Below are 20,482 nucleotides of genomic sequence, written 5' to 3' on the forward strand. Positions count from 1 at the left end.
GTGAGGAAAGACGGAGAAGGTAGTCATCCACACGTAAGGAAGATAAGCCCCACCAGAAACCAACCCTGTTGGCACCTTGATCTTGGACTTCTAAGCTCCAGAACTGGGATAAAGTGAATTCTGTTGTTTAAGCCACCCAATCTGTGTTATTTTTTATGGCTGCCCAAGCAAACTAATACATACATTCAGTGGTATTTTGTTTTTGAAAGGCAGAGAAACTGCAGATGAGAATTTGAAAATAATTATGAAGGAATCATTTAACGGTGCTGAGAAATGATCTAGAGAAAAAAGCTGGATTCCTAATGCAAGCAGTATTTTGGCTCTGAAGTATCACAGTATAGCATTATAATAGCAGTGTTACAATGATGACCCAAGTTCAAGAATCAGAAGTTTTAGGCCAAAGAAAGGAGAAAGACTATGGCAACAGGCAAGACCTAGATAAAGTTTAACAATACCAAAAAACAACTGGGCTTCAGTAACTGCAAACCTGTACTCAACATGGAGCGGGAAGGGCACATAATTAAGGGAAGGCAATGTCAGGAATACACATATACAGAAAGAAAGAGTAAGTGATAAAACAGATAGAGTTAAAGGTAAAATGAACAACTGAGGAGTGGGGTGAAGGGTAAAAAGAGGACCTCTGTACACTCCTTAAAACTCCTGTAAGCTTGAAATTACCGCAAAAAAATTTTTTTTAATTAAAAAAAATCTAAAAGGAAAGAAATGCTCATATAAAACTACTATTTACTTGCTTCCTTTTATTACAGTGACATAAGAAGCTAGCCCAGAGAAAAGGGCTGGCCTTGAAGTCCTGTTTTCAAATTTACTTCTCAGCACAGTGATGTAGAAAAAATACTAAATTCTGTCAGCCTTGGTTTCCTCATTTGCACAATGGGGGTATTACCTTCTAAGGTGAAGAGAAGATGAAAGCATACTCCCACTGTCCAGCCCATATATAGCTCACACCTGATATTTGTGTAATGAAGAAATGGCTATAAATAGTTCTAAAGGTTCAAAAAAAAAACCTCTTCTGACTAAAGTGATGGGGTATAGCTCCATTAAGGAGATGGTGTTTCAGCTAGGTTTTGAAGGATAGATAAAATTTCAGCAGTTGGAAGTTAAAAGAGAAAGACCCACAAAACATAAGCGTACAAATTAAAGGACAGACGTTAGAAAATACAACTGATAAAGAACAGCAGTAAGTAGACTGGATTAGAAAAACTGCTCTTCAAAAGTACACAGACATGAGAAAAGCAAGCACCCGTTTTCTTTCTTTTTTTGCTAAACTGCAGTATCCAAGAACTCACAAATGGCTCTAATGCTCAAACTAATAATTTCTATCATCCATATAGTGCATTTGTGCCTTTGAAATATTCTTCCCTTTTAAATTACAGAAAGGCTCACATTAAAAAAAAACAATACGAAAGGGTATAAACAGAGAAATGAAAATGTACCCCCGCCTAAAGGTAACCACCATCAAGCTCTCTGCATATCCTTTCAAAAACTGTTATACGACTATAAAACCTTTTGGTTTTTGTTGTACACTGATGGGAAATTAGAAACACAATTCTGCACTTTTGCTTTAACTCTGGACAATCTTCCATATAATGCCCACAGAGCTAAATTACTTTTAATATACTAGTTTTTATACCATAATGACCAGACCCTAAACATCACTGACCTTTAAGCTTATCTCCAATTTTCTATTACAAACAATGCTGTAACCAGTATTCTCCTTCATGTATTTGCACATATTCTGCAATTATATCCAATAATGAATTCTAAACAGTGGAACTTAAGATCTAAAGTATGTGCACTCAAAATTTTGATAGTCCAAGTACGCCGTAAAACAATGTGCTTAGTGTGCCAATGTACACCAGTGAATATGAGTGCATCAGTTCCCCACCACCATCACTGTTAACTCAAGACTGATTCAAACTTTTCCACATTTGACTGTATCATATGTGAAAAAATGCTTCTCGTGAAAACGATTTTTGTAATACTAAGATTTATATATGGTTTTTTTTTTTTTACTTTCACGCCTAAGCTTTTCAGAAGCTTTATTACATGATGACTTCATCACTCTGACACCTAATAGAATGTGTGCTATGTATTTCTGTTCTAAAATTTTGTTTTAATTTCTGGGGCGCCTGGGTGGCTCAGTGGGTTAAAGCCTCTGCCTTCGGCTCAGGTCATGATCCCAGGGTCCTGGGATCGAGCCCCGCATCGGGCTCTCTGCTCAGCAGGGAGCCTGCTTCTTTCTCTCTCTCTCTGCCTGCCTCTCCGCCTACTTGTGATCTCTGCCTGTCAAATAAATAAATAAAATCTTTTAAAAAATAAAAAATAAAATAAAATTTTGTTTTAATTTCTTCAGTAAACAGTAACAAATACAAAAAAGCATCATAAACAAAAGTTCTCTGGGGTCTTCAGTAAATTAAGAGTGTAAACAAGTTCCCAGGCCAAAAACTTTAAGAACCCTTAATCCAGTCATTTTTGGTTTTTTGAAAGATTTATTTGTCAGAGACGGAAAGAAAGAGAGCACGCACGCGTAAGCAGGGGAAGCAGCAGGCAAAAGGAGAAGCAGTTTCCTCGCCAGGCAAGGAGTCTGATTCAGGACTCGATCTCAGGACCCTGGAATCATAACGTGAACTGAAAGCAGACACTTAACCGACTGAGCTACCCAAGCGTTCCCAATCATTTTTGTCTTAAGGAAAAAATAGTCATTAGACATTCAGATAACATTCTAATCATAGATTAAGGAAATTCAACATCTTTAAAATACTGTCTTCTTGGTCAGGAATTAAACATGTATTACACTTATCTTTTTTATTGCAATGATAAATGTAAAATTTCCTTCCAATATATTCTAATCGGCTACTGTCTATATATGAAAAAATTACTATACATAAATTTTTTAATCCAGCCAATGAATTAAATCAGCTACTGAATTGTTTCTGACACTCTCAATATTTAATATCTCTAAACAATTGCAACTTCTGCCTCCTCCATTCTAAAGTTAGTATTCCATTTCACTTCCTATTTAAAAATATTTAACTATACTTCCAGGACAAAGTTACAATGTTAATTAAGCAACAAAGGTTAGAGCAGGCAATTTTATCTCATTTCTGGTTTTGATCTATGTCTAATATTTTGTTAACTAAACATGATAACTAGGGTATTTTTTTTTAAGTCAGGTTTACTAAGGTATTATTTATAATTTACATAAAGTAAAACTTAACATTTAAGTAAATACCACCACAAACAGAATATTTTCTTTACTATGAAAAAGTTCTATAAGGTCTCCTCCTAGTAAATCCACTCCAACACTTAACACTTTAACTCTTTAACACTTAAAGCACTTAGTGATTTATTTTTGTCCCTACAGTTTTGCATTTTCCAGGAAGTAAAATAAATGGAACCATCCAATATGTAACCTTTGAGTGTGGCTTCTTTTAGTCAGTATCAACTAATTTAATATTCATAATGTTGTTTTATCTAGCAGTAATTCATTCTTTTTATTGCTGAATTGTATTCCACTGTATTCCACACTTTATTCACCACTTGATAGACATTTGGGTTGTTTGCATTTTCTGGTGATTATGAGTAAGCCACTATAAACTTTCATATATGGTTTTTGTATGAACAAGTATTTTCATTTTTCTTGGGTAACAACCTGCAGTGACACTGCTGGGTCATATGGTAACAATATGCTTACTTTTGTAAGATTGTCATACTGTTTTTCAAAATGGCTGTACCACCATGCATCCCTAACAGCAATCAACGAGCTCCAGTTGTGTTGCACTGCTGTTCTGAGATACTTTTTTAAAAAATGACATCTACAAAGGGCTGATATCAAGATCTATAAAGAACTTCTCAAACTCAACAGTCACAAAACAGATAAACACATCAAAAAATGGGCAGAAGACATAAACAGACAGTTCTCCAAAGAAAACATACAAATGACTAACAGACATATGAAAAAATGTTCATCATTAGCCATCAGGGAAATTCAAATCAAAACCACATTGAGATACCACCTCACACCAGTTAGAATGGCCAAAATTAACAAGACACAAGTGTTGGAGAGGATGTGAAGAAAGGTGAACCTTCTTACACTATTGGTAGGAATGCAAGTTGGTGCAGCCACTTTGGAAAACAGTGTGGAGATTCCTTAAGAAATTAAAAATAGAGCTACCCTATGACCCTGCAATTACACTACTGGGTATTTACCCCAAAGATACAGATGTAGTGAAAAGAAGGGCCACCTGTACCCTAACGTTGATAGCAGCAATGGCCATATCGCCAAACTGTGGAAAGAGCCAAGATGCCCTTGAAAAGACGAATGGATAAAGAAGATATGATCCATCTATACAATGGAGTATTATGCCTCCATCAGAAGGGATGAATACCCAACTTTTGTATCAACATGGAGAGGACTGGAGGAGATTATGCTGAGTGAAATAAGTCAAACAGAGAAAGTCAATTATCATATGGTTTCACTTACTTGTGGAGCATAAGGAATAACACATAGGACATGAGAGGAAGAGAGAAGTGAGTTGGGGGAAACCAAAGGGGGAAATGAACCATGAGAGACTATGGACTCTGAGAAACAAACTGAGGGTTTTGGAGGGGAGGGGAGTGGAGGGTTGGGTGGGCCTGATGGTGGGTATTAAGGAGGGCACATATTGCATAGAGCACTAGGTGTGGTGCATAAACCAATGAATCCTGGAACACTGAAAAAAAAAATTGAAACAAACAAAAAATGACATCTAAGTACCAGCCATCCATACCTATTTTACTAGGTTTTTTTAAAAGATTTTACTTATTTATTTATTTGACAGAGAAACCACAGCAAGATAGAGAACACAGAAAAGGCAGTGGGAGAGGGAGAAGCAGATTCCCTGCTGAGCAGGGAGCCCAATGCAGGGCTCAATCCCAGGACCCCGGGGATCATGGCCTGAGCTGAAGGCAGATGCTTAATGACTGAGCCACCAAGGCGTCCCTACTTTACTAATTTTTAAAACCTGAAATGTGTGTTGAATTTTATCAAATCACTTTTTGGTGGTTATTAAAATGATCAAATTTATCTACTTTGACATATTAAATATGGTGAAATATTACTAGATTTCTTGATATTGAAAGACGGATTCTTTAAATAAACACACTTGGTCATGGTGTATCATCCTTTTAAACTCCATGTTAGTATTTTCTTAAAAACTTCTATACCACAAATCAAAATTACAATGAAATATTACCTAACACCTATCAAATCTGTATCAAAAAGATAAGAAATATCAAGTGTTGCAGAGGATGTGGAGAAAAAGGAACCCTCATGTACTGTTGGTGCAAATTCAAATTGGTGTAGCCACTACAGAAAACAGTACAGAGGTTCCTCAAAAATTAAAAATAGAATCATCAAATGATCCAATAATTCCACAATGGGGTATTTACCCAAAAGAAAAGGAAACACTCATTTGAAAAGATATATGCACCCATATGTTTATTGCAGCATTGTTTACAACAGTCAAGATATGGAAGGAACCTGAATGTCCACCAAGAATGAATTAAAAAGACATGGTGTATATATATATACAATGGAATATTACTCTGCCACAAAAAAAAAAAGAATCTTGCGACTTTGCAACAACATGGGTGTACCTAGAGGGTATTACACAAGTGAAATAACTCAAAGACAAATACCCTAAGATTTTAATTATATGAGGAACCTAAAAAACAAAGCAAACAAGCAAAAAAGCAAAACCAATCCAAGAATATAAAAAACAAACTGGCGGTTTGCCAGAGGGAAGGGGAGTAGGGGGATGGGCAAAAGAAGTTAAGGGAAGCGGGAAATACAGACTTTCAGTTATGGAATGAGTAAGTTACAGGGATGAAAGTACAGCACCTTCTACGGAATACAGCCAATGGTACTCTAATAATGTTATAAGGTGACATATAGTAGCTACACTTATGAGCACTGTACAGGTATAAAATTATAGAATCAGTACCTTGTATACCTGAAGCTAATGTAACATTGTGTCAACTATACTTCAATTTAAAAAAAAACCCATAGGGGCGCCTGGGTGGCTCAGTGGGTTAAAGCCTCTGCTTTCGGCTCAGGTCATGATCCCAGGGGTCCTGGGATCGAGCCCCGCATCGGGCTCTCTGTTCTGCAGGGAGCCTGCTTCCTCCTCTCTCTCTCTCTGCCTGCCTCTCTGCCTACTTGTGGTCTCTGTCTGTCAAATAAATAAAATCTTTAAAAAAAAAAAAAAAAAAAAAACCCATAAAAGAAAAATTTCTAGTATCCATAATTTCCAGGAAAAAGAAAAATTTCCAGTATCCATAAATGAGATTATGTAAAATAACACCATCCTCCCCGCCTTTTTGTGGAGGACAGGGTATATGTCACATTGAGAATGTTTTGAAAAAACATGTGGGTATGATTCCAATTATATGACATTCTCAAAAGGCAAAACTATGTAAACTGTTAAAAGATCAATGGTTGCCAAGTGTTTATGGAGTGGGAGGGATGAAAGGCAGAGCAGAAAAGATTTTTAGGGAACTGAGAAACTATTCTGCATGATACTCTAATGGTGGATACCTGTCAAAATACATTTGTCAAAACCCATAGATATACAACATGAAGAATGAATATAAACTTAATGTAAACTATGGACTCTGGATGATAACAATTTATCAGTGTTGGTTCCATTAAAATAATTGTAACAAGCTGATGCATATGTTGATGGTGGGGAAGATAGTGGGATACATCGGAACTCTACTTTCCACTCAATTTTGTTATGAACCTAAAAGTGCTCTAAAATAGAAAGCCTGTATTAAAAAATCTTAAATATGTATTTACTCATATTGGTAACTGAGATTGGTTGGCTACCCCTCCTTGTGGGTTCAAGAGGGGATTTGATCTGTCACATGGGAGAGTTTTTTAAAAAACATATCTCAACTGTCCTTCCAAAGAATTTGATTAGTAAGCCTGAGGCACATACTAGGTCTCTGGTGTTTTGCTTCTTCTTTCAAAGATTCCCAAATATATTCTGATATACATCTGCAGTTGAAAAATCCTATAGGGGTGCCTGGGTGGCTCAGTGGGTTATAGCCTCTGCCTTCGGCTCAGGTTATGATCTCAGGGTCCTGGGATCGAGCCCCGCATCGGGCTCTCTGCTTAGCGGGGAGCCTGCTTCCTCCTCTCTCTCTGCCTGTCTCTCTGCCTGCTTGTAATCTCTGTCAAATAAATAAATAAAATCTTAAAAAAAAAAAAAAAAAAAAAAAAGAAGAAGAAAAAGAAGAAAAGAAAAAACTATAAAGGAGCAAAATCTTTACCAAAAACGCAAAATTCAGCTGAAATGTGGGCTTAAGTTGGATTGAAAGGAACTCTGGTAACGAAGAAATGAAACAAAATCTACAGAGGATTACAGGAGAAATAACAAAGTAATAGCATGAAAATTTTCCTAATCCTAATCAAATATTTTTATATTATCACTTAGACAATTAATTAAAAATCCTAAATTTCTGTTAATAACTTTTCAAAATACCTTCTCAAGAACAAGAAGCCTTTAAAATTAAAGCCATTATGCCTAATTTTCCATGTTTTCTAGGGAAATAAAGCTAAGAAAGCAAAAAATTAAAAGCCAGATGCAAACTTGGTGGTAAATATAAATGCATTTCTCTTCCGAAATGAAATCTTCCACTTGCTTCTTCATGTTCATTTAGTTATCAAATTTTCCTTATTAGTCTATCCAAAGTGTTTGACTTTATCTGCTCCTGTGTATTCCACCAGTCTAGTCCCGGTCCTTGTCAACCCTATATCCACAGAACTGCAAGAATTCTAACCCACCCTTCCTTAACCTCTGGCTCTCTGCTCTTCAAGTCATCCTTCACACAGCTCTCTATTAATCTCAACACCTTTTTCACTGTATTACTTCAATGCCTAAGGATCTAGGAATGAATCTTTAGCACATCTTAAATCAAATTTGAACTTCTTTGTCCTACAAGATCCTTGGCCTTGACTGAGTCAATAAATACTCTCCATCCTACATCAATCTATACCCAACACACTGAATGTCTATCTTTTTATATTTTATTATATTCAAGATAGTACATATTTAGGGTGCTGAGTTAATCCACCCAGTTTGTAAATCACAAACACACACTAAAAATTCTGAATATTTAACATTCACCATATTCTTTGTGAAACACCATGAAACGCTAATACAGTTAATTTACTTACATATAAACCAAGCATAACTGTATTAGAATACATGACCACAAGAAAGTATGACTACAAAATAAGTTATGGACCTATAAATATAAGCATAAATGAATTTAAGTATAAAAAGGTTTTAAGTTCATTTGCGACTATTAATTACTCATTTGCCACCAACTTCTAATCAAATGGTAGCAGGTCCTTTTAAAAGATCTTAATAAATTAGAGAAGAAAAGTAAAATTGAAAATATCCAACCCATTTCCTTTCCTATAAAATAATTCAAAGAGCTCCTTTATTTTAGAGATATTCTAGTGGGGGCAAAGTCTGAAAAACATTGCCTTAAGTCTCTCCTATGAGACCTCAATGCTGCAGACATGATTCACTGTACCATCTCTGGTTACATCTTGGAGTTCTAACCCCACTAATCTAATAGAAATACCTACTTTCTTTCAAGTCCCAGCTTCAAACTTTCTTCCACTGAAGAGCTGACTGTAACCTCTGACCCTAATATTGACCTCACCTTCCAGTATCTCAAGGTTCCCAACTTGCAGTGTTCTCCAAAGACCTTCTCAATAGCAAAACATTTAAGGGAAAATATTTACTAAGGATTTTAGAAACCCATACCCTAGGATTCAGTAATTCCACTTTTGGAATATACCAAGAGGAAATAAAATTAGCAGTAAGTATAAGACAGTTTGCTGCACTGTAATTATTAGTGAAAAATTGTAAACCTAAAAATTCCAAAATGAGGATATTAAGGAAATGACATACTGAGAAATGAGAAAAATAATACAAACATATGAAAAAATCTGGATGTTGGGAACAAAAACCCAACTAATATTATTCTCTATACCTTTAAAACATTCATAATTTAAAGTGGTATATAAAAATTTCAAGAGCAAGTTCATATTTTTCTCTATCTTCCAAATTTTCTACAGTAAGCAATATACTATTTATACAATAAGAAATACTTTCAAACAGTAGAGCTGAAAGCATATTATTTACTACAGTGAAGCTTCCCAGCCTACCTAAAACACTGAAAACTACGTTCTTCACTTTCGCCTAGAATTTTATCAACTCAATGTTCTGCTATTTCATCAAAGTTCTAATTGAACACTTTAGGTCTTTAAAAAAAAAAAAAAAAAAAACCACCTCTTCCTTTATATATGTAGTTGGAATTTTTATTTTTATTTTTTAACTTTTCTTTAAAGATTTATTTATTTAAGAGAGAGAAGGGCATGTGGATGGCTCAGTACATTAAGCATCTGCCTTCGACTCAGGTCATGACCCCAGGGCCTGGATCTGGTCACTTCAGGTTCCTTGCTCAGGGGTTAGTCTGCTTCTCCCTCTGCTTCTTCCCCTTCCCTTCCTCATGCTGTCTCTCTCCCTCAAATAAATAAAAAATCTTTAAAAAGAGAGCCCGCAACTGCATGCCCATGGGGACCAGAGGAAGGTAAAGGACAGAAGGAGAGAATCCTGGAGAGAGCAGACTCCTCTCTGAGTGCAGAGCCTGAAGCGGGGCTCAATCCCAGGACCCTGAGATCACGACCTGAGCCAAAATCAAGAGTCTAACACTCCATTCATTGATTGAGCCACTCAGGACCTTGGATTTTTTTTTTAATAAATCTTTCCTCAAAATGGTGTAATGCATGTAAAGCGTTCCTTCATGTGAAAAAAGAAAAACTGCAAATCTGCCTTAATCCAATTCATATTCATTACTGAAATTAATAAATTCTGTAACATATCTACCACATAGGGCACTTATGAGGGTTTTCACATTCCAAAATAAGCAGCACATACAGGATGTAACCTTCTTCCCAAAATATATTAACAACTCAGAAATATATTAACAAAGCTCAGAAATTTTAATTTTTTAAGATTTTAATTTTAAGGGATGCCTGGGTGGCTCAGTAGGTTAAGCAGCTGCCTTCAGCTCAGGTCACGATCCCAGGGTCCTGGGACTGAGTCCCACATTGAGCTCCTTGCTCAGCAGGGAACCTACTTCTCTCTCTCCCTCTGCCTGCTTGTGCTGTCTCTCTCTGTCAAATAAATAAATAAAATCGTTTTTTTTAAAATTTATTTTTAAGTAATCTCTACACCCAACATGGGACTTGAACCCACAACCCTCCAAAAAGCTGCACACTCCACCAACCAAGCCAGCCAGGTGCCCCCCAGAAATTTTAAATTTTAATCTTCAATATTAAGTATAGGACTAGGCATATAGCAGTCCCTCAAATGTTATGAAAAGAATGGACGTTCCAGAAAATAAAGTTTATGTATTAATGTAGTACTGTGTTTCAACTAAACTCAAATTTTTTTTAAAAAGTCTATATAAAGAAATAAAATGGTAAATATGGTAGACCGATTAACACTAAAATTTTAACTTTTTTTTTTTTTTAAGGAATGACCCACGGGATAGAGAGAAAAGGACAGAATCACATATAAGATGTCAAAACCTTGTCAGAAACTATAAAACAGATGGTCAAGTGATATTATACTAGCAAAGTGGAGAACTCTAAAGCCTAAGCACCTGCAAAGAAGCTGATTCACACTGTCCACAAGCAGGAGTCCTCACAGTACTCCCATAACCCTCTGAAGGGTTAGGGAGGAAAAAACCCAGAAGGTTAGTTGGAAGTCTACAAACTAGTCATCACAGCCAGATTTCCTCCCCCACTGCTCCAAAGTAAGCAACCATCCCTCCTAACCCTACAATTGTGGAGATTACTCTGAAGAAACCAAACTAAAGAGACTCCAAAATGGAGGTCTCCAGTACAGGTAAACTGGGAGTGATATGCCACACAGAAAACAGGATTACAAGAACACAATGAACAGCGAGAACTCCAGCTCCTTTTCTAAGTTCTCAAAACATAGCAGCCAGGTGTACATAACCTCCCCTCAAGGGACTGGAGGCTCTCTTTCTCAAGGAAACTGACCAGCCCAAGAAAAAGACCTAATAGTGTCCCCTCCTCCCATAAATGACCATCTTTAATAAGCCGCACCTACAGAATTTTCAGTTCAGTTTTTGGCACTTCACTCTTAAATATGAATGGACAACCATATATGATTATGGCTGGGGAAAGCCTCTATACAGAAAAGACCGCAATAGAAACAACAAAAAAAGGAACTTAGAAGAAACAGAACAAAGAGGGAAGAAAAAACAAAACTTAAAAACTATCATTAAAATCTTCAAAAGAATTATAGTGTCTATGAAACAATATAAAGATACTATAACACAGAATGAGTTCTAAGAAATAAAATGTAGACAGAAATTAAAAACTCAATAGAAAGGTTGGAACATAACACTGAGGAAATTTCTTAGGAAGCAGAACAAAAAGACTAAGTGATGGAAAGAAAGGGGGGGGGGAATTAAAAGAACAACCTATGAAAGTTGCCTAGGTGGCTCAGTCAGTTAAGCATCTGCCTTCAGCTCAAGTCATGATCCCAAGGTCCTAGGATCAAATCCCCCATCAAGTTCTCTGCTCATCAGGGAGTCTGCTTCTCCCTCTCCCTGCCATTCCCCCTACTTGTACTTTCTCTCCCTACCAAATAAATAAAATCTTTTAAAAAGACTTTAAAAAAAATAAAAGAACAACCTATGAGTTCCAATACCCAAATAATACAAATTCCAACAGAGAACAAAAGAACTGATGAAGAACATACTATCAAAGAAACAAGGTATCAAATTTAGAATATCCATTCAAGGAAAGACACTAGAGACAAAATTAACAGAGAGACAATATCTTAGAGAAGATATTTTCCAAGCCTAAAATCAACAGACCACTCAAAATTAACCTCCACAAGGAATTTCTGCAAACCAAAAAGAAAAACAGCAACCCAAAGGAAAAAGAAACTAAGGGCAAAACTGACAGTTTTCAAAAGGGAAAACCTGAATGAATCCAAGAGGTGCTCAAACTCATTAGTAATCAGAGAAGGTAAACTGAAGCAATGAGACACCTACTTTATATACATCAGACTGGCAAATACTAGAAAGTTGAATAAAACCAAGTACTGACAAAGATGTGGGCAAACAACACCCTTCTGAAGTTCTAGTGAGCACATAAATTAGTGCTCCCTTTCTATGACCCAGGAATTCCACTCCTAGGTATATATACCCGAGAACTTTTCACACAGGTCCATAATAATATACAACTAAGAGTATATTTACTACAGTGTATTTCTGATGCCAGCAAGGTGGGACAGAAAAAAATGTGGTAGATGCATATTATGGAATTATATTATATACAACTATATGTACACAGAACAGAAAGGTCTCCAAAACAATGTTGAATAAAAAAAATAAGAAACAGAACAAGGTCTATAATACATAAACTAAATACATACACACAGACACAAAATACAACATATTTCACAATGATTCAATGATTCACATAAATCAAGAAACCTATCAATCACAATGCAGTGGATACCTGCTAAAAAGGGCAATGGGGAAGTAGGGCTTAGAAATGGAAGGAAAATTTAAAGAACCCTGTACAGCCTCATGATAGTACATCAAGAACTGAGAAGCATAATTAACTTTAAAACCCTTTTTACCTAAAGTCCAAAACATAATAAAAAATGTTTTTCCAGAACTAAAGGACATAAGCTTCCAATTTGTAAGCATCCATGGAGTTCCCTTAAATTAAACAAAATAAAACCAAAAAACCCTACGTAGGCACATTATCATTCAATTTCAGGGGTTAAAAATAATATCGAAAAGTTTCTATAAGATGGCAAGGTCACAAACAAATAATCAGAATAGTTTTGGATTTCAACAGCAACAATGGAATGCAAGAAAACAAGCTATGACTTCCAAACTTTTTAAGCCTACAATTTTATACCTAGCCAAATTACTGATGAAATGGTAAGAGAGAATGCATTCAGAAAGTTTTTACTTCCCAGGTATCCTTTCTCAGGAGGCTAAAGAAAATATGGGAAATAGAAGACCCATTATAGGAGAAAGGCAAAGAGAATTTTAAGAGTGATGTAAAGAGAAGTTCCAGGGTAACAGGTGGCAAGTAGGCCTAGAAAATAACCAGTCCAGACAGCAATAAAAGCACGGCAAGTTCCAGGACAGCTATCTCGGGAAATGAAGGGAGGGTAAAAAAAGGTATTAACTCCTGGAAAAACACAAACTGGTTAACAGAAGAAATGACATCATAATAAAGTACATGGTGCAACTATGAATATTTACATGGCTGTAATACTGTAAACACTTTGAATATTGACTTAATAAAGAACTATGTCAATTATACTGGGAGGATGGGAGAGGCAATGTATACAGAGGAAAGTCAACAGATAACGCCTGAAATTGCTATATCAAGAAAAAAACAGAAGCAAATTATTAATTAATATGAAAGTAAACAGCTTAAAAAAAAAAAAAAAGAGGTAGGGGCACCTGTGTGGCTCAATCATTTAAGCATCTGACTCTTGATCTCAGGGTCATGAGTTCAAGCCCTGCATAGAGTTCCACACTGGGCATGGAGCCTACTTTTTTATAAAAGGGGCTGGGGGGGGAGGGTAGGCTCTTAAAGTGCAGGGGCTGGGACAAGGGACAGTTGTTTTTCATACAGTATTCTAATTAAAAACCTGTATTTTTTTTAATGGCAATATAACAAGGACTTGAACAGTCTTTCTTCCCCTGTTAGCAAATTAGGTCTTCACAATATCATTTCATGATGCTAAAAGAACTACACCTAGTTTGTTCTGCTCTAGAGAGTGAACTGCAAACTAAGACAAAAACCAAGCTTCAATGGTTGATGTGAACATAGTACAAATAGCCCTGTCTGAATTCCAGCTCCATCACATACTATGTGAAATAGGGCAAGTTACCTAATCACCCTGTACATGAAACTACCTCCTCAAAGTGGTTTTGCAAGGATAATTAAGTGAAAATACTTAATGTAATGCCTGATCCATCAATAGATGTTAGTCCCTCATGCCTGTCTTTCTGTTCCCTAGCTACAAGCCCCCATTCTGGCCCCAAGCTGCGTTGTTGGTCAGAATACAGAGACTCATGGACTACTCAGCACATATCCCTCCTCACACTGGAAAATCAATCACGATGAGTAAGCAGACTTATCTTTGTATATGAAGGGCAGTATTATTCTTGTTATGTGAAGAAGATTATCCCTATTATCCACATTCTGGATTATTGCCTGCTTTCAAGAACTGTCCTAATTAATCTACCTCACTAGGTCAGAAACATTTTATCACTTCACAGTTCTTTGTGGAGTTGTAACAGCTTAAAAAAAAAAAAAAAAAAAAAAAAAACAGAACAGTAGGTTCCATCAGTCTTCATCCCTGCTCTTCCACTGCAGGACCTCAAGTTTCTAATGCAGGCCCCCCATTGGCCAGGGGCCACATCCTGCTTACTGCAGCAAGAACAGAATGAAATCAGCCCCAATCAGCTAATTGAATTGTTTACCATTTCCAACGTTTTCTTCCATTATTATGGCTGAATTCATAATATCTGCAAAGTACAGCAATCTTATAACAAAGACTTTGAGTAATAGGGAATTACCTTTATCACTAGGTCAGTCACTTTTACTTGCATGACCCAAAGTCTCAAAACTGATTTTATACAAAGTATTCTCACATATTTCTAAAAAACAATGTGACAGACTTAACACAAACATCATAAATCATCATGACAATCATTAATTTAACAAACACTATGCTAAAACAACTGAAGCTAAAAACAAGGTATAATCCTTAATCTCAAATGAAAGGGAAAAGGTAGAAACTAAATTGAGAGCAACAGAGAACAAAGAAAATAGACCAGGAAACAACTGACAGAAATTCCAAACTATCTGGTATAGTTTATAACAGTTGAGGCTAAAGAAAATTATAAAAACAGGGGCGCCTGGGTGGCTCAGTCATTAAGCATCTGCCGTGGGTTCAGATCATGATCCCAGGGTCCTGGGATCAAGCCCCACATGGAGCCCTACATTGGGCTCTCTCTCTCTGCCAAATAAATAAAATCTTAGAAAAGAGAAGAAGAAAGAAAGAAAATTGTAAAAATTGGACACAGCTCTGAACCTCCTGACAGCCAAAGTGTAAAGAGCAAGAGGAGGGCTTACAAAACACAAATGACCTAATAAAATCAGTCACTTGTTTAAAATAAAAAAGTGTATCAATTTGTCTTAAAAAGAATTTATCTCTAACTTATCTCCTTTATAAAGACCAATAAATAAATGAGAAAGTGTTTTGGATGGCAATGAAGATTTTTTTTTTTTTTCCTTTATTATGTACCAATCCTAGATAAAAGCCAATGCCCGTAATATTAAATCACAGGTCTACGAAGAGGACCTAAGTAACAAAATGCAAGTATACTGACTTCAGGAGAGGTTTTTACTTCTGTCATTTAGTTTATTCTATGTTTTTATATGTTTTGTTTCTCTACTAGACTGTAAATTCCTCAAGGCTCATGTCTGATTCCATCTGAACTTCCTCTGCTGTTTACTAGAGTATAGTTTCTGCTCAATTATAAAGACTGATAAAATGCCATGCAGTTAATACATATATTCATTACATTAGATTATCATTTCCATGACATAGTAAAGTGTTTTGACCAGTTGTGTCCCTAGTCTCAGCACAGTCAGTAAGTATTCACTAAATGAACAAAACAAAAAACAAAAAACAGAACAAAACATGAAAGAAGAGGAGAGATTTTTATTTTTTTTTATTTTTTTTAAGGAATAATTCTTAAAATGGCAGTAATCTTTGGTTCTAAGGCTGGTTCCAACAAGAGCTACATAACCTTGCTTAAGTTACTTTTCTGGCCTTCAAAGTTTTATCGGTAGAATCAAATAAATTAACATCTACTTCAAAGTTACCATGAGGATTAGATGTTTTACTATACCTAAGGGATTCAGCACAGTATCTGGAAAGGAGGGCAAATTTCATTCCTTTCTCTCAAGTCCTCCATCTTACAATCAGGTATATACAGTGCCCTCCAAGAATAAATGATTTCAGTAAAACTACAACAGACTTCATTATCACTTTCCTTTGAAAAGTTAAAATTAAAAAACAAAAAAGTTAAAATTTCATCTCCTCAATTTTTAAGGGGGAATAACTCCTGAACCCGTTTCAAAATATTACAAACACAAGAACAAGTTACTGTCAAGAAAGAGCCTTGAAACAACAAGAGAGGGGAAAATCACTTACTCATCTACCGCTGAGAAATAGGGGTTTTGAAGAAACTGTTTCTTAAAGAAAAAGAGGACGGGGAAAATTAAGAATAGAATTTATTAGCCTGTTCTAGAAAAATAACTTCAAAATGTTTATTCCGAATTTAAAACCTAAAAACCCCACAATTCTGCAATCTTTCCCTGAGAAGTGGCACATTAAATTCTTTCCTTCGAAACGACTTCCCTGACTCCAGTCATCCTTGGGTTTTCCCCTCCCATTTTGCGCTTCATCTCCTACTTCGCTGTTTCCCTCGCATCACCCCTCACACTCTGAGCAGACGAAGTTCAGTCATTCCTATAATTACCACACCCCGGTCAGCCGCTTCAGGCCCGTGTTGTTATGACATCTGTAAACTGCAGTCGTCCCTCTCCACTCCCGCCCCTCTCCCTCCCAACCACCGGCTCCGGCTCGGGCTCTAACTTGTGAATTGCCGAGACCGTCCCTTCCAGCCCCGATCAGGATTTCCACCCGCGCCCCCCACTCCCTTCTGCCTTAGTCCCAGCACTCCGCGCTGCCCACCCCCGCCTCCCGCCCGCTCACGCCCGGCCGCCGCGCAGACTCAGCGCTCGCCTCCTCTCCGCCCCGCTGCCTCGGCGCCCCGCAGTCCCCAACGCCGGTTCCAGCCCCGCCGCCGCCCCGCCCCGCCTCGCCTCGACCGGCGTTCCCGATGGCAATCACACCAGCGCTCCCCACCCCCACCTTCCCCTCCGCCGGCCGCGCGGCCGTTAGGACAGCCGGGCCCGTGACGCACGGACGACCGCGAGCGCCCGGGCCCTGGGACTCGAGCTCGAGGCCGACCGGCGCCCGCCCTCGCCCCGGGGCCTCTCCCGGGTCCCGCCGAGGACTGCCGGATCCGCCAGCGGGAGGGGGAGGGGCCGGAGCCACGGGGCCCCGCACTCACCAGGTTCAAGGCAACCGATCCCGGTGCCGATGCTGGGGTGAGGCGCTCGCTCGCTAACCGGCCCGCCGTACCTCTCCCGCGCACAAGCTCCAACAGCCGGCCAGCGCCGGTGCTCACCAGGCCTCGCTCTCCGCCGCCGCGCACCCAGCAGTGAGACCCAGCTCAGCGGGCGTTCGCAGAGCGTCTGCGCGCGGGGGCCGGCCCGCACGCCTGCGCGTTTTCTTCTGCTGCCCCGCTGCAGAGGCTGCCGGGAGTTGTAGTTTTCCACCCGTCTTTCACGGGAAGTCCTAGCGGCTAGGGGGAAACCGGTGAACAGCGGGGGATCGGGAAGGTCTCGATGAGGAGATTGACAGTCAATGGCAAAGGTTGCAGAAACGCGGTGGAGTGACCACAGGACGGTACTTAGGTTGAATTGCAAAATTATGTCTACAATTATGTCTAGGTGAATTGATCCTCGCCTCACCTGCCTATAACTAGCCTCTAACAGAGCTTGTACCTAATACACATTTATTGAATGAACGATGGAATGAATGAAGGCTGAGGGAGTATTGCAAAAGTGTCAAAAGTCAATGCCTCGTGTCTAAAGCATTCACAGGCAGCACGTGTGAAAAGGCTTCTGGGTATTTTGTTGCTGTTCTCTCCCTTCCCTTTTGCCTGATAACGTATGAGAAGTATCAAAAATAATTAAGAAATTAAATAAAACATAAATCGTTGCTTCACTCTCAAGTGCTCGCAAACAAATTTTGGGCAAATAATGTTACCGTTAAATTTGATGGAATTCTTTTTGAACACTGCTTTCCAAAGAGGAAGGACTGAAGCCAACCAAACAGAGGTCACAGAATAGAAAGTCTCACATGTGACATGGTTTATCAGATTGATTTAAAACACTGGCAGAGAAGCAACGTGGAAGAAATCTGGTAGCTTAATTCATTTACAAGTGTGGGAGGGAGGACCACTCACTACCTGAATCCTAGGCTATGAAATATTCATTTGTCCTGTATCTCTTCCTGCAGCATCAGCATTCTCCATTGGTGGATGGTATGTTTTTTAGGATGAATTCAGTGTGAGCAAGGGGACTGGGGAAAGGCAAGGTGTTCTAAGGGAGAAATTTGGGGGCAAGTATACCTGACCACAGCTAAACTGTGGAGAGATCACTTTATTCCAGTCAGAACTAAGATTATTCAGAGCTGGGCTTTGGTCTTTGTGAAAACTAGATTTTTTCCAGTTCACCCTTACTCCTAGCTGGGGGCCTTCTTCCTTGGCCCCGCCTCTCTCTGGGCCCAGCTTCCTCAGCCCCATGAGACAGCGAAAAGCTCTCCTCAGTTTTTCAGCCACTGCTTTCAGACTTAACAATCACCTCAGGTGGAAAAGTGATGGCAAATGTCAGGCTTTCCTCTAATGGTTTCTGTTTTCTTCCAGATCTGGGACACACAAATTCTCACTGTCTTGGTGGCTCCTCCATGCATTAGTGTTTTTATATTTTGTCCAGTTATTCTCAGTGCTGGGAGGATTTGCTCAACAACAATAGGCCATTGATGAAGCAAAATTCTTATATATATGTTACTTCTACAAAAATGTTATCATACGACACAACAGATTTTATTAATGAATATTTCTCTGACTTTATCTTTTTGTAGTTTGAGAAATTTTAAAATTGTAGAAGAATAATTTTGCTATTACAAACAATACTGCTATGAACATTTTTATACACATCTTTGTGTGTATAAAGAAACTGCTAGATCCTAGGATACTACATCTTTAATTTCACTAGCCGTGGTAGGCAGAATTCTAAGATGGCCCATGATCTTTGTCCCCTAGTGTTGTGGTATTAATCCCTACCCCTCAAGTGTGAGTGGGACCTTTGACTTAATTCCAACCAATAGAATATGGCAAAGATAATCAGACGTCAGTCCCTTGATTACATTTCATCTTAGCAGACTGGGACTAGACATGCTCCTACTGGGCTTGAAGAAGTGAGATGTTATGCTATGAGCTGCCTAAGAATAGGGTCACAAAGCAGGCTTCTAGGACCTGAGTGCCTCCAGCTGACAGCCAATAAGAAGCCGGGACCCTCAGTCCTACAACCAGGAGGAAATGAATTCTGTCAACAACCTTAGAGAGTTTGGAAGTTACTCTTCCCCAGGCAAGCCTCCAGATGAGAAGACAGCCTGACTTATACCTTGATTGCAGCTTTGTGAGACTATGAGCTGATGAAACAGTCAAGCTGTGCCTAGACTCCTAGGACACAGAAACTGTGAGATAATATGTTTTAAGCACTAGGTTTCTGGTAATTTGTTACACAACAATAGAACACTAATATACTAAATACTGCTAGATGATTTTACAAGGTGGCTTTATCAATTTATATCCCACAAGCAATATATTAAGATTCTCTTCTCTAAACATCTTACTAACATTTGGAAATGTCTGGTTTTTTAAAAATTTTTTGTCAATCTGGTAGATGTAAAAGTAAATAATAGTATAATTATACATATATGTTATTACTTTAATATAAAAACATCTATTTACTTGAATTTATATATACTGTTGTATTTCTTTTCTGAGGCATTAATGCTGTTACTTAAAATAGCAATAGGACTAGGTGAAAGTGGCAACTAGTAATAACAGGAAGACTAAATATAGTTAAGCAAATAACATATGTGAGAAAATTAAAACAATTTTTGAAAGAGGGGGAGGGGCAGAGGGAGGAAGAGAGAATCTTAACCAGGCTCCGTGCCCAGTGCAGAACAGGACATGAGGCTTGATCTCACAATCTTGAGATCATTATCTGAGCTGAAATCAAGAGTTGGGCATTTAAAATTTTTCTTACTTTTTTTTTTTTTTAAGATTTTGTGTATTCATTTGAGAGAGAGAGAAAGCGCATGCACAGCACAAGTTAGGGCAGGGGGCAGAGGGAGAGAGAAGCAGACTCCACTGAACAGGGAGCCTGACACAGGGATTGATCTCAGGACCCTTGGATCATGACCTGAAGGCAGACACTTAACCAACTGAGTGACCCATGCACCCCAATATTTTTATAACATGATTATCTTTATGTTCTTTTCTGTCCTCTGATACAGCAATTTATTTTAACTGTTTTAACTCTTTTTTGCATATTTAAATTTTGCGGGCTATATTATTCTATATTCTTTTTTTTTTCTTTTCAGCGTAA

General features: G+C 38.1%; 1 protein-coding gene across 1 annotated transcript in view; it reads right to left on the reverse strand.

The window, feature by feature from the left end:
• The window catches only part of KPNA1 (karyopherin subunit alpha 1), a 67,479-nt gene extending 49,980 nt beyond the window's left edge, over positions 1 to 17,499 (reverse strand). Inside the window, exon 1 of the mRNA XM_059162836.1 lies at positions 17,311 to 17,499. The gene's annotated coding sequence lies outside the window, so the exon portion shown is untranslated. The remainder of the gene's footprint in view (positions 1 to 17,310) is intronic.
• Between the last annotated feature and the right edge of the window lie 2,983 nt (positions 17,500 to 20,482).

This window comes from Mustela lutreola, chromosome 2 (genome assembly GCF_030435805.1).
Source record: "Mustela lutreola isolate mMusLut2 chromosome 2, mMusLut2.pri, whole genome shotgun sequence".
NCBI classification, from domain to species: domain Eukaryota; kingdom Metazoa; phylum Chordata; class Mammalia; order Carnivora; family Mustelidae; genus Mustela; species Mustela lutreola.